This window comes from Danio aesculapii, unplaced genomic scaffold (assembly GCF_903798145.1).
Source record: "Danio aesculapii unplaced genomic scaffold, fDanAes4.1, whole genome shotgun sequence".
NCBI lineage: Eukaryota > Metazoa > Chordata > Actinopteri > Cypriniformes > Danionidae > Danio > Danio aesculapii.
The window spans coordinates 1-12,036 of NW_026613680.1; the positions used below are offsets into that span (position 1 = coordinate 1).

A 12,036-nucleotide genomic window follows, 5' to 3' on the forward strand; every position below is an offset into this window, starting at 1 on the left:
AGAGTTTTGAATGACATCTCTCTCCTCAGTGATGCTGGTAATCATGTGGCCTTAATTTTGCTGCATTTGTCTGCAGCCTTCGATACCATTGACCACTCTGTGTTATTATCTCGGCTAGAGTCCTGGGTTGGGCTTCGGGGTACAGTGCTGAAATGGTTTAAATCATATCCGATAGGAAGTTTTTTGTCAAAATTGGTAACTTTTCCTCCTCCACGGCAACGTTAGCGTGTGTTCTTTCCCCAAGGCTCGATTCTAGCACCTTAACTATTCTCACTTACACGCTCTCACTAGGCTCTATTTTCAGAAAATATGGCCTGCACTTTCATCTTTATGAAGACGATACACAAATCTATCTGTCACTCAAAAAGGAAAATGAGTCCTCTGTTGTGAACTCCTTGTCACTGTGCCTGTAGGAGGTAAAAGCTTGGCTTTCTGAAAACTTTTATTTCTAAACGAGGAGAAAACAGAGGTTGTTATATTTGGGCCCAATGATTTTGTCAGGCTGTAAATGCCCCAGGTTGGGCAACTTAGAGGAGTTCAGATCACCCCAGGTACGTACCTAGGGGAGAGAATCAAAACGGTCCTGTTTTTAATCTTAGTGTGGTCAACTGTGGTAGCATCTTTTAGTTAGGCAAAAACTCTTTTATTATTTATTTTTTAATTTTTTGCTCTTTTTATGGTTACACTCTGTATGTTTGTTTCTCTGTTTTTATGCTCATATCCTTTTTGTTTTTTTTTCTCTGTAAAGCTTTTGTGCAGCCTTTGACAGTTAGAGAAGTGCTATATAAATAAATTGAACTTAATCTTGAACTTGAACTTTTTTTTGCTAATAATAAGATCAGAAGGTGAATATGAGTAGGCTATTATTATTGTTATTTCTCAGACATATGGTAAAACAACAATAATAATATTGTGTGTAAGTGTTACTGTTGGTTGAAATGCTACATTTTGAATAGACTTTGAATAATGGACTTGAACAAACTTTAAATTTGTCCCGTCATTAATGCACAGTAAAGTGATGACATCAGAATGCAACTATTCACAATATGTGAGGCTTGCATCTGTCATTGACAATATTATTAGACCATTTATTTACTGGTAAATCAGACATTTGTCATTATCAGATTGCATTAGATTTGATATTATATAGGCTAAATAGTTATACAGACACTGTTAAACATTTATTCTCATGCACAACACTGTGGTTCGCTATGGAAAATAAACATTAAATGCTTGTTGTAATCATAACTCTAAAATGTGATATGATTATTTAAATGATGTGCACGCTTTGTTTTATTTTCACTGCTAAGTGCTGTGCATACTTCCCGCGCAGCTCCCTAACGATCACTTTGTGCCACAACCTGAATGTTATTTACAACTTTATTACCTGTTATTCACAGCTAATGCAGGTTCTGTTTCACTAAAGTAGACACGCTCTGTAGTAACAGCTCACGATGATTTTGCGGCCCGCGAATACATCATTACATGAAGACAAATGACATTTTGGGTGAATTGTATCTTATGAAATACAGTATGTGACTCTTTCAACATCATTAGGAGGTATCCATGTGCGTGAGCAAAGTATGTAAAACAATGTAAAGACTTTAAAACTTTGGCTATGTTTAACCCGTATGCGTGTCAAAAAGCGGACGAGTCTAAAGCAATGACTGTAAACTGAAATGTTGGTCCGACTTTGAGAGGATGGGCCATCCTGTATTTCAACTTCACTTATCTTGGCCTGCTAGGGTTACTGCAGCTAGTTCAAGCATCTGAACTCACATGCAAACAGCTCAACTAATAAGAAAAAACGGAGTCTTATCGTAATAAAATCGTCATAATGCCGTGAGGCATATTGTGACATTTTTGCATCTCAATAAATCGTTACACCCCTAATATATATATATATATTATTATATATAATATATATATATATATATATATATATATATATATATATATATATATTATATATATATATATATATATATGTATATTTATATATATCTATATATATATATATAATCTTATATATATGTATATTTATATATATATGTGCACACATGCATGTATATATGTGCACACATGCATGTATATACATATTGCAATCGTGATTTTTGAAAGTATAACATTACTCTGTAAACGTTTATTATTACCATTTCTTGAGTCCTCCCCATACAGTTATATATAGTGGCTTGGACCCGGAAGCTTCTTCGTGTAACGTCACACTTAACAAGCGGATATCTATTATTTTATAGCACTATTCACTTGCTGTATAATGATTTGTATTTGCTTTGTTCATACCATAAACAAAATCTATAAATTGTATTCTTCCATTACTGTACATGCGCAGTTCTTATACATTCTATGGCACAGAGTTGTTTTGCTTTGTGTTCTTTTAAATAAAGTGTCACTTTTAGAGCTTAAGATTCAATTCTTCATTGCATAAAACGGAAGCCATATTTGAAGGTGCACACCATTTTGATAAAATGTGTACAGTGTATTGTGCATATTTTAAAATAAATATCAGAGGCGACGGTAAAACAAACAATCAATATAAGCTATTAACTAAAAACACATTAAATGAATAACTGAACAATAACAACCAGAAGCATGAGAAGGGAGACCAGTAAAGTAACAAATCTTTTGATTTAACTCACACACTTGGTGGCAATAGAGTCTATGAGTTAAATTGAACAGGACTAAAGTATTTTTGTTAAAGACTAAATAAATGCAGGCTAATATTTTTCCATTAACAATATGATATCCAGGTGCCACAGTTTAAATATTTGGGTTAAATAATTAATGCAAGGCATTGGAACTTCAATCAATAATTTGTCAGAATCCTAAGTATTAGTCCTAAAGAAATGTAATTTGACGATGCAAATTACCATTCACACAAACACATTTGAAAAGATAAACATGTTTATTTTTTTCAGAGGACACAATTAAATCATACAGCACAAGTGATCCATAAAGAGATTGTAAAACGGACCATATTGTAAAATGAAATTTCAAAGTTCCATATAATACAAAAAGAGTCATTCACATGTTTTTCCACAATCGCACAAACCTAAATTCATAACAATAAGAATGCAATACGAAGCCAAAATAACACCGTAACACATACAGTAGAGGTGGCCAGTTATATATTTCAATTATATATTTTGATGACATTGGAAGGTCAGAAAAAACTTTATACTTTTTAATCCTTTCCTTTAAATACTGGACATAATCAATTTAAGTAGGTCTGTAATAAAATTGATTACAAATCAAATGGAACCAAATAAGTTTTTAAAAGATAAAAATAACAAAAATATTTCAACTGCATAGAAGAAAAATGTTGAATGTCACTGGTGTGATCTGACCTGTGCGTACAGAGATTGCTCTTGAGTGATTTTTGCTCTTGCTCTTTTGGTGTTCAGAGGTTTCTGACTGAAAGAAATGGCTGCGTAATTCAGGCTGTCTTCGTTCTAATATTAAGAGGGAGCAAAAAAGAAAATAATATATCGGTTATAAATTAAAATAATGTTTATATTTTTAAATATAAGTTATATTACAACAATTAAATTGATAAATCAACTTATGTACTTACTGGATTTTCTTGAGCTGCTGGAAAAAAAACAAAAAAAAACATTGTTATTTTAAATAGCGGACGTGGTATTTTAAATCTTACTTTGTATTGCAATAAATACGTTGTACTCAAAGTCTTACTTTTTCTCTGACCCCTGAAGATTTTGATTCCCAGAAAAACAGCAAGGGCCAAAAATATAATATTTAAAACTCCAAAAAGTGCGAAAAGAGCAGGATATAAATCGCCACTTTCTGTAACAAAATTGAACAGATTTTACGTAATTTGTAGATTAATAAAATGAGTTTATATCAAGTACTCTTTGTTTAAAGTTTTCAATTTTAGATAACATGCTTCAGATATTAACAGAATGTTTTGTTTATTTTTTAACATTAAATTCAGTATCTTGCACTCTACTGTATGAATCAAAGTTTTTCCTTAAGAAAAATAAAAAAATTAACCCATATATTGCTTTGCCTTTATCTTACCTCTAATATTCAGTGGTTCCTCTCCCAAGAAGTATTTCTCCACATGCGGCAACAGCACAGTAGTAAATGCCATTATCAGAGTGACTGATGTTGTTCTTGTGGAGACTGTAGACACAGCTCTGCAATTGAGACTCAGTGCTGTTCTTACAGCGGCCATTTCTCTTTACTTTAGTGTAAAGCACTCCTTCAGAGTCTCCTGAGCTTTGCTTGAACCAGTAGACGCTGTGATCTCCTGCACAGCTCTCAGTGAAGAGCTGCACTGCAAATTCACTGAATCTCCAGTGTCTATCAAAGATTGATGAAAAGTTGTGTCTCTGTCTGTGGCTGCATCTTCATGAGTAGAGAAAAGGACAGAAAAACACATAACATCAGCCACTACACACACAACAAAAAAAATAAATATAAAAAATAAAGCCTTACTTCTGACAAGTAATCGAGTTCCTGAACCCATTCCAATGTTGTAAGATGTTGAGATTACACAGTAATATATTGCTGAGTCTGACGGCTTTGTCTTAAAATGGTCAGATTAAAATAACCATCTTCTTTCATGATATTAAAACGATTCTCAGAGTAGTTACTCCCAATTGGGTTCTTGATTTAGATATAAAGACACAATTTGTAGGGATTTTCCATCAGCTGTTTGTTTAAACCATACTTTTGTCACCTGCAGAAGCTTTGAAAATGTGCAAGGAAGGTTCACCTTCTCTCCCGCTTCAGCTATTTTTACATTATTCTCCTGAACAACTTCCACACCAAAAGAGCAAACTGCAAAATAAAGCACAAAAATCTTCAGAACTGAAAGTGTTATACAGTAACTCATTAATTATGTTTATCATTTAAAAAGGCAGAGCAATATTTACATATTGTTGATGACAGCAAAATGAAGTAATATCTCATAATAATTCGCTGTCCAAATAGTCTTTTTGCTTCTAATTCACTGCCAAAAGCAAACATATGAGCATGTTATTAATTTATATGCACATACTGAATAATAAGAGTAAAAAATGAATGCGTCCTCACCATGTGTCCATCAGCCTTTACTTAAGACAACTGAGGCTCTTATGCACTTTCACCTTAACTTTTATGCTTTCACACCACACACCACAGCAGAATGACTAGAAAAAATCTAAACCAACCATCTTTCCATTACTCTAAGAAAAAAGCTGGCGTTTCTCAAAATCTATTCTAAAGAACATTCTTTAATACTACAATTTTTTTTTTTTGTGGTTTACCACTGGAGAAAAGCAGGAAATAAGTTGTTCCAAAGAAGTATTTAAAAACACAACCCTTTGAAGGGGCCCAAATTTCCTGTTTTAGAAGATGGACATTCAAGATGTGAAGTGCGGCGACTAACAACTAGCTCAGTTATTTAGAAAGCAGGACGTATTCCACCATATTGTTTATTGCATAAACCATTGCTCATTCATTAGTAATGTATGTGAGATTTAAACTGCATGCTTTCGGCCTGTTAAAAAATCCACAATTAGGGTCTTGGCTGGAGATTAAGTGCACAAAACTGGCCCAACTCTTAAAACACTTACCCCAATTTAACAGGCAAGACTTAAGGCTTAATCCAAGACTTAATGGCATTTTTGAGCTGTATTAGCTGAAAGTAACTTGTGCAGACACATCTTAATATATGGCAATGTTATTATTTTGTCCTAAGATGCATACCAGCAATGTGCTTTTGTAAAGCATTTTTATAAAAGCTGTTTAAATATCCTTATTTATCTAAGGCCTAGTCCTGGTTTAAGATAAGCCACTCTCTGTGAAACTGGGCCTCTATATTTGTGAATCATTGGGTAATCCAAATTTCTACACACACTTGCAGTCTTTAACCACTTGAACGCTTCTTTGAATATATTATAACAAACACATTATATTAGCAACCAAGTAGTTAAGTGCAAAGATTGCATACCCATTAAGTAGATATGACATTCATGTGTTTTTGAAAGGTCTAGGGTGTTTAATGTTGCTTTGTTGTTTGTGTGGCAGTTGTCTATGAATTTTTTTTTTTTGTGGTTAATGTTGTTCATCGTTCAATTCATGCCACCCACTCCCCACTGAATACTAGGTTACTGTGTTTTTCCTCATATAGAGAGAAGAGTTTTTCTACACCCACTGTCTGTGTCTGGGTCTTTTTTTGTTTACAGGGGTTCTAGTAATTGTAGTTTTTCTGTTTTCTCTTCTCAGTCTCCCGTAGGGTTGGGTACCGAAGTAACCAGTATGCTTGTTGACACGGGGACTGGTGGAAGAATGCTCTTTTAATGGAATTTGATACCGCACGTTAAACGGAAAGAAAAAACCTCCACATTTCGCGACGCAGGTGTCTGTGGTCCTTTTAAGGTTATCAAAAATCACTGTTTACGTGGTAGTCTAGACTCTAAATCAGAGTATTGTCTAAATCATATTAAAATCGGGGCATTAGTGTCCATGTACGTGCTTATTGAAAGTGCCAGATGATGTTAGAGTGCATTCCTCTGCCTTTGAGCCCTCAAAATGGGTCATTAAGTTTGACGTGTTTTCCCCTACATGCAACTTTTGTAAAGCATCTGGTTCACGTTGCTGTGTCAGAATCCTTGCTTGTAGAATACGCTTTAGAACGGTTAGTTTAAGCAAATTTTATGATAATGCGTGTTGATCTGAAGAGAGTCGCTCTCGCTCACCAAATGCACTGTATTGCGTCTGTTCCCTAAGTAACAAGAACAAACACCTGACATTGCCTCTCCGTATTCCTCAGTTTAGAATTAAATGTTTAGTGATGGTTTGACAACGCGTACCTATGTGTGCCTTTGATACCACCCCTTGATGCTTCTTGCGTCCTTGTCGCAGCACCAGTGGCACCGAAGTTAGGCACTGAAATTTATATGCTGATTTGATCCGGTACACACCCGTTAAATAGGTACCGGTGCTATAATGGCACTAGGTTTTGGTACCCAATCCTAATCTGAATAAGGCAATGATATAGTCAAGGTGTTTACATGAGTTGCTTTTTGAATGTCACTTTCATGATCCCATTTTACATGTTATAGCACATAGATCGATTGACGTTGTTGCATCACTACACTATCAAGCGTTTTTTTCCAGATTTACTTGTAATGTCGGATGTTTCATTAATGTTTCGACTTGAACTGCAGTTTGGCAGTTTCACTTTTATTCAAGAATATTTCATTCATGCCCTGTGACAAGCTGAGATATGAGTAAGGACTGGTGGAAGAGTGTTGTTTTAATTGAACTTGATACTGCATGCTAAATGGAAAAAAATGTCTGCATTTGCAATGTGGTACTTTACCTACTTGATAGGTGCAAAGAGTAGTGTCAAACAGCCGTCTGTTTATGGAACATCCTGTTGCCAAATGTGGTGAATAGTCCTACACTACGGTAATAGTTTGATTGAGGTGTTTATATGTCTGAAAAAATATGCAACTAAAGCAGGGATACTCCATGTCTTCGATTGTTTAGATCACTTATGACTTTAGTCTGATTAAGGTAATCAAAAACAGCTTTTTACATGGTAGACTCTCAACCAGAGTATTGTCTTATTGTCTCTTTATATTAAAATCAGAGTATTGGTGTCCATGCAAATGTCTCAGTGACCACTCAAGCCCCAACCCTAGAGTTCACTGATTTTGATAGTCTTTCCACTGCAGGTTAGTAGTGAGCTAATGTTGCATAATGCAAATCTTGCATTTATGCTAACAAACAAATGATCAAAAGAAATATATTAATGCAATTCAAATATATAAAATATGAATTGATGTATGCTTTAAACTTTAATTATATTTTTCAATTAAAATGAAAAAAAAAAAAAAAAATTGAGTCATCCACCATAGTTTTGTGACCCAAAAGTATCGGCTCTGGCACCATTTTGGCACCGGTCCTGTTTTAAAAGTATTAATTTAGCATGTGTATCGAAATAACCCCAAACTACCCAATCCTAGTTTCCAGACTGAAGTAAGTTAGGATTTTGCATTGTATAAGTGTTATACTTTGTCTTAGTAATTTATTTTATGTTTTCACTTTACGCTAGACTCTGCTTTTAGAGAGAGTACAGGGTGATTTTAGACATGGTTATAGTTTTCTGATGACATAATATCTCTGAAGATAAAAATACAAAAACACTTTCATTTTCGTAGTAATCCTAAAATCAGTTCATGTTTAGAGTTATAGTAAATTGTAAACAGGTTACTCTTCATTCTAGCCAAACATAAAATATATAGTTTTAATACATTCTCCTAGACAAATGTGCTAAATTAGTCGCTTTTTAAATTTGTGTGCATGCTAACCATTGATAATTGCCAACATATTATTCAGTAATGAATACTTTGAAAAACTTTGTTTTTTGAGCACTATTTAGTTTTTTATGCACAGAATAACTTTAAAGGCAGAAATACCACTCACCCTAAATATCATCGCTAATATAATTTAAAACATTTAATTCTAAACAACTTTGAGGAATGCGGACAGGCGATGTCAGGCGATTGTTATTGTTGCTTGGTGAACGCGCGCAGTACAGCGCATTCAGCCTGGTTTTCGGTGAGCGAGAGCGAGTTCAACTCGCATGATCGCTTTCATCAAATTTGCTTAAACTAATCATTCTAAAGCGTATTTTATAAGCAAGGATTCTGACACAGCAACGTGCTTTACAAAAGTTGCGTGGAAGGGGGAAATATGTCAAACTTAATGACACATTTGAGGGTTTAAAAGGCAAAGGAATAGCTCTCTCGCTTGCTCTAGTGGCTCTTTTCCACTGACTGGTACGGTACAGTTTGGTTTGGTACGGGTCACCTTTATCAGGCTTGCGTTTCCACTAACAAGGGTACCCTTTTGGTGGGCGTGGTGTATGACAAAGTTTCAGTCTACGTCATTCTTGCTCAAGGAAATGTCTACAGCCTACTGTAACGTCTGTAATTATATTAAATAACTAAATAAATGAACATATATAAACACATACAGCCCCTTACAGTCTCCGATATGTTACCAACTACAGAAGAACTACATATAGCAGACATTTTGCCCGTATTTAGGTTCAAAACAACACAAAATATAGCCTACAGTCAGTGAAAACCTCTTATCTGTGTCTGTAATCTTAAGCATGTAGCGACTGTTAGAGAGTAATTCCGTCATTCCCGGTTCATATTAGTCCAAAATGTGAAGATAATAAGTTAGTTAATCATGGCATTTTGTTCGCGTTTGCTGAAAAAATAATGTGCTCCTTTTTTTCCGGCTTCTCCTTTGCTTCTTCACACTTCACTCTCGCGTTTGTCAGTGTCTGACAGGATCGGGTTTCAAAAGCACGTCAATAATCAAGCGCAGGTTATTATCATCAGCTCAAGAAGTTTGTTATTTCAGATCTAATGTTAGACGCGCGCGAGCGCTAGCAAGAAAGCGAAACCGCTCGTGCCTCAGACTGGCTCGTAAAAAACTACGGGGCACAGGGTAAATCTGCTCTTCTTCTTGGCTTTGTGGCTGTTCATCCAGATGACGACAAGGTTTGTTTGAGCCCAGATCGACCATGGCTCGTTATTATATGTATAAATAATTCCGCTATAATCTCTTGGCTGTGTATTTCAAACATGGCGGGTTTTTTGTTTTCATTCTGGCTTGTTGCGTAAGCAAATGACGCCTCTCTGTAAACCAATAGCATTCAGCTGCGCGTGTGGCTCCGCCTTTTGGTACCCTTTCTCGTGTTTGGTACCCTTTCGAAAGGGTGCCGGAAAAGTGGTAAGGTACGGTTCGGTAGCTTTTTGACAGTGGAAACGGCCATAAAAGCGTACCAAACCAAACCGTACCATACTGTACCACTCAGTGGAAACGGGCCATAGGTGTCACGTGCAATCACTCCCTCGGGCACTCGCTCCCTCTGTGACGGTGCTGCGCGCATCGGTTCCCTGCATTCGTCAGAAGTTGACGCCCAAATTGTCACAGGTAATAAAAAGAAAAAACTTGAATCATGTTCATGTTTTGAAACACTATCAAAATGTCCACTGTTGATGATATTAGACTTCTGTTTTTTAATAGCGATTTTAACACCTTTAATATAGGAAGTCCTCAGCTATGCAGAGACCATTATTAATCAGAAATCTAGTGTACATTACGTTAGGAAATGCAGTCTTGAATTTACAAACAGTAGGCAAGTACCAAAGAACAGATGTAACGCATTGATCAAATGTAGTTTTCAGTCACGCAGTCATATTGAACTCGTTTAGTTTTGCCTTCATTCATTTTTGATTTCCGTCTTCAACACATGATTTATTTACAACACATTTTTAAACATAATAGTTTAACTAACTAATTTCTAATATCTACTTTTTTATCTTCCCCATGGTGACAGTCAGTGCAAAACATTTTAATAGTTATTTTGCAAGACAGTTGTATTCAGACAAAGTCCCTTTAAGTATTTTATAGTCTTATTCAGATTAAAGTGTAATTTAAATACTTAATCAGTTATTTCCGAAAGTTGAAATAATTAGTCAAATTATTTTTTAACTGATTTGTTGTGTATATCAAAAATATACAGTAAATACTTCTTAAGGAGGCTAATAATACTGACCTTATTATTTATTTTTTTTTATTAAAAACTGCTTTTATTCACGAAATAAACAATAAGAAATAGGACTTATTATGACTCCAGATTAATAATTTTTTAGGAAAAACTGAAAATTTTCAGAAACATTATTTTAAATAAATGGGTGGGCAAAATAAATTGACTTCAACTGTAGGCCTATATGTTAACATTTACAGGTGCAACAATGGGCCTTGATGTACTTGAATGTTAGAAATGTGTTATCTTACTACAGTACAAAGTTACGTGTCAAATAAATTAACAAGGAAGATTATCTTGAGTTTAAGTTATTTAATAATCTTGTTTATGAAGACTGCAGAGTGATGCATGAAAAAAATGACTTCGAATAATTTAAGTATTTTGTAATGTATATGTTAAAATGTGCTCCCAAAACTGCCCGCCCCCCCACAGGTTAGTAGTAAGCTAATGTCATTTCATAATGCAAATCTTAAATTCATGCTAACCAACAAATGATCAAGGGAAATTTATTAATGTAATTCAAATATATAAAATATGAATTGATGTTTACTTTAAACTTAAATTATATTGTTCTATTAAAATTATTTTTAAAAAGATTTTGTCAAATAAAAGATTTTTCTAGAATCATCCACCATACTTTTGTGGCTAAAAAGTATCGGTTCAGGCACCGTTTTGACCGATATCGTTTTAAAAGTATCGATTTAGCACCGGTATTGAAAAAATCCCAAACGGTACCTTATCCTATTCAGGATGCATGAGGCACATTTGCGTCAAACCATCAGATTCCATTCCAGTGTTCTTAACCACTTGGTGGCAGTAGAGACTTTGGCTTGAATTTTGCATTGAACCGATTACGTTGCTGAATTATCATTAATTGTGTTAGCGTTCCAGTGTACCACACAAGGTGCTTATTTAGATGAATACAGCAATGCTGTAAGTCCAAATAAATGTGCTCTAGAATGTTTCCAGGGAACTATATTTTATAGCAGGAGTACCAGGATTTATCATTATAGTTAAAAGAATAAAAACAATGTAATGCAATTTTCATTATCATTAGTATGGAAATTGGTAACTCAACAAGAACATACACATGCACGCATTTAAATAAATAATTAAAAATAAAAACATGCAATGCACATTTATTTAGCAGATGCAAACTATTGATAATACACACAACCTTTCCATTGAAACCTGTTGTGAAACGTAATGTACTATAGCTTGATATTCCAAAAACCAACACAGTTGAATAACATTCACGCATTTGACCAAATACATCAACTCACACACAAACCCACACATTTTAAAAAATATTTTTAGCAAATTCAAATATCTAACATCAAATATACAGTACAAAATCAAATAGCACAGTAACATTAAAGACTTGCAATAACATTTGATGACTTTTAGCATTATAGAAGAATTTTAGCCTCTGAATG

At 34.5% G+C, this 12,036-nt stretch overlaps 1 pseudogene; it reads right to left on the reverse strand.

Moving 5' to 3' along the window:
• Nucleotides 1-2,944: 2,944 nt before the first annotated feature.
• Nucleotides 2,945-5,178, reverse strand: LOC130220184 (uncharacterized; annotated as a pseudogene).
• Between the last annotated feature and the right edge of the window lie 6,858 nt (nt 5,179-12,036).